Source organism: Oncorhynchus mykiss, chromosome 29, assembly GCF_057628025.1.
Source record: "Oncorhynchus mykiss isolate SJ-2025 chromosome 29, ASM5762802v1, whole genome shotgun sequence".
NCBI classification, from domain to species: Eukaryota; Metazoa; Chordata; class Actinopteri; order Salmoniformes; family Salmonidae; genus Oncorhynchus; species Oncorhynchus mykiss.
Window position 1 is genome coordinate 45,911,887 of NC_143050.1, and position 6,399 is coordinate 45,918,285.

A 6,399-nucleotide genomic window follows, 5' to 3' on the forward strand; every position below is an offset into this window, starting at 1 on the left:
ATTGAAATGTACTGAAAATGAAATACAGAAAAATCGAAATTACAAAAGTATTCACACCTTTGGCAGAGATTCCAGTTGTGAGTTTTTAAGAGCTTTGCACACCTGGATTGTACAATATTTGCACATGTTTCTTTTTACAATTATTCAAGCTCTATCAACTGGTTGTTGATAGATAGTCTTGCAATATATTTTACAAGCCGATTTATGTCAAACTGTAACTAGGCCAATCAGGAACATTCAATGTCGTCTTTGTGTTTTAGGTTATTGTCCTGCTGAAAGGAGAATTCGTCTCCAGTGTCTGTTGGAAAGCAGACTGAACCAGGATCCATCTAGGTTTTTGCCTGCGCTTAGCTCTATTCCATTTATTTTATCATGAACAAACTCCCTAGTCCTTGCCGATGACAAGCATATCCATAACATGATGCAGCCGCCACCATGTTTAAAAATATGAAGAGTGGTACTCAGTGATGTGTTGTGTTGGATTTGCCCCAAACAAAACACTTTGTACTCAGGACATAAAGTACATTTCTTTGCCACATATTTTGCAGTTTTACTTTAGTACCTTATTGCAAACATGATGCATGTTTAGGAATATTTTTATTCTGTACAGGCTTCCTTCTGTTCACTCTGTCAATTAGGTTTGTATTATGGAGTAACTACAATGTTGTTGATCCATCCACAATTTTCTCCTATCACAGCCATTAAACTCTGTAACTGTTTTAAATTCATCATTGGCATGGTGAAATCCGTGAGCGGTTTCCTTTCTTTCCAGCGACTAAGTTAGGAAGGATGCATCTATCTTTGTATTGACTGGGTGTATTGATACACCATCCAAAGTTTAATTAATAACTTCACCATGCTCAAAGGGATATTCAATGTCTGCTTATTTTTTTACCCATCTACCAATAGGTGCCCTTCTTTACAAGGCATTGGAAAGGCTCCCTGGTATTTGTGGTTAAATATGTGTTTGAAATTAACTGCTCGACTGAGGGACATTACAGAGATTAGGTACTCATAAAAAAATTCAGTTGAAGGAAAATGTCAATTATTTTCAACTTCATATTCAATAATGCAAAAACAAAGTGTTGGAGAAGAAAGTAAAAGTGCAATATGTGCCATGTAAGAAAGCTAACGTTTACAGTTTTTTCCGATTGCTAAACGACAGTAGGCACAACTGGAGTCACATGTGCAAAACTACAGTCTGCACTACCAACAGTCACCTGAGCTAAACAGTTCACATCACCTGCAAAACTCATTCCAAGCAACACAACTCTTAACACATGGCTCAAAACACGCTCAGTGCAGCCAAACACTATGCACAACCCTCACTGAGATAACACACACTGTCACTCAGAACACACTGAGAGTAAAAACACTAGCATCAAACACCAATACAGAAAATACCAACTTTTCATCTTTACAGTTTGAACAATTTCAGTGACTTCATACAAAATAATATTTTCTTCAAAGAAAAGAGTGACATTCTTTCACATGATTTATTAACATTTGTAGAACATAACAATTCTTTAAGGTAAATGAAAATTAGCAGTTTGCTTCAATAGTCTGTAGTAATTTACGGAATTACAGTAATGAGAAAAAAAAGGTAGAAACTAAAAGTACATACTGTAATTCAAACAAATAATTGAGGGGCTAATCCTGCCTCTCTCTAGCATCAGGCTAGCATTTTCTTCAACATCACATCTAATGTTTTCTCTTGCCATGCACCTGGGGAAGAACCTTCTGGAGTGCCTTATCCATCCCTGGCAGTCCTCTGGACTCGTGTCCTCACATCCGGCACGCATGGCTTCCAAAAGAGACATTTGGTCATGTGGGTGGTGACCAAACACTTTCCACCTCCAGGCAGAGAAAAACTCCTCTATTGGGTTAAGGAAGGGTGAATATGCAGGCAGGTACAAAACCATAAATCTGTGATGTGCTGCAAACCAATCTGTGACAGCTGCAGAGTGGTGAAAAGCAACGTTATCGCAAACTATGACAAAAACTTGGGGGTTTCTTACTGGCTCCCCCTGTTCTGCTGGCACTAGCTGAGCATAGAGCTGTTCTAGGGAAGCTATAAGCCTTTCTGTGTTGTATGGGCCAATGAGTGGTGTGTTGAGAAGCAAACCATCATTAGCCATCGCAGCACACATGGTGATATTTCCCCCCCTTTGGCCTGGAACCTCCAGAGTGGCCCTTTGACCTATAACATTCCTTCCTCTGCGCCGTGTTTTGGCAAGGTTAAATCCAGCTTCATCGATAAATACAAATGAATGTGGTCTTTCCAGTGCTTCCACCTCCATTACTCTCTGAAAAACAGTAAGTGCACAGTTTTACTGTAGAAATGCTTTCTACTGTAAATATTTTGTATAGCTGTGTACGTAACCTCAGACGTCTTACCTGGACATTACCAGGAACACAACGACAACAGCCACCCTCGAAGCAGCGTTACCCATGCAGAGCAAGGGGAACAACCACTCCAAGTCTCAGAGTGAGTGACGTTTGAAAAGCTATTAGTGCGCACCCCGCTAACTAGATAGCCATTTCACATCGGTTACACCAGCCTAATCTCGGGAGTTGATAGGCTTGAAGTCATAGCTGCTGGCAAACGCACAAAAGTGCTGTTTGAATGAATGCTTATGAGCCTGCTGGTGCCTAGCATCGCTCAGTCAGACTACTCTATCAAATCACAGACTTAATTATAACATAATAACACACAGAAATACGAGCCTTAAGTCATTAATATGGTAGAATCCGGAAACTATCATCTCGAAAACAAGACGTTTATTCTTTCAGTGAAATACGGAACCGTTCCGTATTTTATCTAACGGGTGACATCCATAAGTCTAAATATTCCTGTTACATTGCACAACCTTCAATGTTATGTCATAATTACGTAAAATTCGGGCAAATTAGGTGGCCCAAACTGTTGCATGTACACTGACTCTGCGTGCAATGAACGCAAGAGAAGTGACACAATTTCACCTGGTTAATGTTGCCTGCTAACCTGGATTTCTTTTAGCTAAACATGCAGTTTTAAAAATATATATTTCCGTGTATTGATTTTAAGAAATGCATTGATGTTTATGGTTAGGCGCACATTGGAGCAATGATACGCACCGCGTATCATCAACCATGTGTAGTTAACTAGTGATTATGATTGATTGTTTTTTCTAAGATAAGTTTAATGCTAGCTAGCAACTTACCTTGGCTTACTGCATTCGCGTAACATGCAGGCTCCTCGTGGAGTGCAGTGAGAGGCAGGTGGTTAGAGCTTTGGACTAGTTAACTGTAAGGTTGCAAGATTGAATCCCCTGAGGTGGCAAGGTAAAAATCTGTCGTTCTGCCCCTGAACGAGGCAGTTAACCCACCGTTCCTATGCCGTCATTGAAAATAAGAATGTGTTCTTAACTGACTTGCCTAGTTAAATAATGATTAAATAATGGTCCAAAAAATACCGATTTCCGATTGTATTGAAAACTTGAAATCAGCCCTAATTAATCGGCCATTCTGATTAATCGGTCGACCTCTTTTCTAGATACAATAGCATTGCTAACTAGCTAAATAGCTAGCTAGATAGCTATCTTGTAGCTGCCGTTCATGCATAAAGATTTTCATGCACTACTTTAGACATTTATATTACATTAACATACCATTTTCTAAAGATAATTCACGCTAACCTGTCACTTACATGTATTGACATCAAATTAAATGACTACCTTGGCTTTAAATAAAACATATCTATTTTTGCCCTGTCTCTTCCATTTAGCTCTAAAACAACGATCCCTTCCAGAGCAAAAACAATTGACCATTTTCTTTGGCTTCTTCTTCTTCTTCCTGTTGTTTTTCTTTTCTTCCATGGTATAAGTAGGTGCTCAAAAGCAACTGGCTACTCACGAGTGCCCAACTGTGTTCAATTGAATAACTACACGTCAGTGAGAATCCTCAAGGGTGCCACCCTGTCAACTGATAGCAAGGTAGCCAGCTCTCTAGCGACCCTCTGACAGAAAAAATGTCAGGAAGAATAACACGTCAACCAGGTAGCCAGCTCACTAGGCAGTAGGAATGGAATGATCTCATCCAAACTGCATTTAATAGTACTTCAGTGCTCTGTTGGCCTTAGTCAGAGAGAGCAGGTTAGGTGGAGCATTTGGATTGGGCTTCCAGAAGCCTTAAAATGAGGGCCAGGTTGTAAGGATGGGTAATGTACTATATAAATACACATTAATTACAAGTAAGTACCCCTCAAAATCAACTTTATTTTAACTAGCTAAATCCTGTAGTAATTACATTGTACTTATGCCGATATTACAGGTACTCTGGGTTTATCCTCTCACTTGGATGGCGAGGAGGTACAGGTTGTCATAATGGGCAACGTACAAATTTTTGTACATTTCTTTTAAAAATTATAATCTGGGATGACACTCGTATGGTAGATCTCAGTTAGTGAGGTTGGCCTATAACTGATCTGTTAACACAGAACGTATTCTTTAGTGTGGCAAGAGCTACCAACAACATTAAGTGGAGATTTGGAGGAGTGCGCATTCACAGGTGGTAATTAGAGCCCATTCAGCCTCCAACCTTTGTAATCTCGGACACACAGTGAATGTTCACAAGAGATTACAACCTTGTGACAGTTATTACTGAATCGGTTGCAGCTGAGAAGAAACTAAAATTTAAATGTGTGAATTTAATGGAAACTTCCTCATTTGTAACTAGCATTGTAACAAGCATTTGTTATTACACCTCTGCAATTACAGACCGCAATTACCACCAGTTACCTTACAGTGTAACTATGAGTTATTAAAATGAACTACAATACTTGTTATAGTGAAATTACACAAAGTGTTACCTATGACTGATGACACTGACGAGGATGGCTGTGATGATGTTGATTTTGATGATGACAGACAAACACAGAGGAGGAATGACCCACCATTGGTGTGAGCTCCATGTTCATGTAATCAGGCCACAGCACCGCCTGGACTTTATTAAACGGCATTGGCACTTGGATTGGAACCAGTGCTATGGTCATGGGACATGGAAATAGAGGTCATTGGCACTTAGATTGGAACCGGTGCTATGGTCATAGGACATTGAAATAGAGGTCATTGGCACTTGGATTGGAACCAGTGCTATGGTCATAGGACATGGAAATAGAGGTCATTGGCACTTGGATTGGAACCAGTGCTATGGTCATAGGACATGGAAATAGAGGTCATTGGCACTTGGATTGGACCCAGTGCTATGGTCATAGGACATGGAAATAGAGGTCATTGGCACTTGGATTGGAACCAGTGCTATGGTCATAGGACATGGAAATAGAGGTAATTGGCACTTGGATTGGACCCAGTGCTATGGTCATAGGACATGGAAATAGAGGTCATTGACACTTGGATTGGAACCAGTGCTATGGTCATAGGACATGGAAATAGAGGTCATTGGCACTTGGATTGGAACCAGTGCTATGGTCATAGGACATGGAAATAGAGGTCATTGGCACTTGGATTGGAACCAGTGCTATGGTCATAGGACATGGAAATAGAGGTCATTGGCACTTGGATTGGAACCAGTGCTATGGTCATAGGACATGGAAATGGAGGTCTTCGGACAAAATTGACATTTTGCAATGGCCATCACAGACACTTTCAAACCCTTCATTCTGAATTGTACAATTCAACATCGAATCCACAAATAAATGGGTACTTGACCACAAAATATACATTTAGCAACAGCCATCTCAGTCTCCAGACTTGAAACCCATTGTGAAAACCTGTCGTCTGAAATGAAGAGGGCAGTCCACAAGTACAGACGAAGGATATCAAGGATCTGTAATTACGCAAAGTGTTACCTATGACTCTGATGACACTGATGATGATGGCTGTGTTGATAATGATGATGACAGGCACGCACATTCACACATGCATGCACGTCAAATACACACCACAACGCTACACACACATACACATTCACACAAACAAACACACAGAGTGTATATATATGGTAAGGCATGAAGGCTGTGGTCTGTATGCTGCTTCCTACTCTGAGTCCTCAGCTCTGTGTAATTGTCCATTATTAAGTCACTCCTACAGCGCCAGCCCCGTGATGCATGATGATAAAACATTGAAGGCATCGCAGTGCACTGCTTCTCTTTTTGTGTTTCTGTCTCTTCATCTCCTACCCTCTCTCTCTCTCTCTCTCTCCCTTTTTTTGCACGTGCATGTACGCACTCACACACACACACACACACACACACATTATTGTACAACTAACTTTGTGGAGACACAATTCAGTCCCATTCAAAATCACATTTTCCCTAACACCTAACCCTAACCCTAAACCTAACCTGTACCCTAACTTTAACCTTGTACCGAAAAATAAACCTTAACCCTAACCATAGAC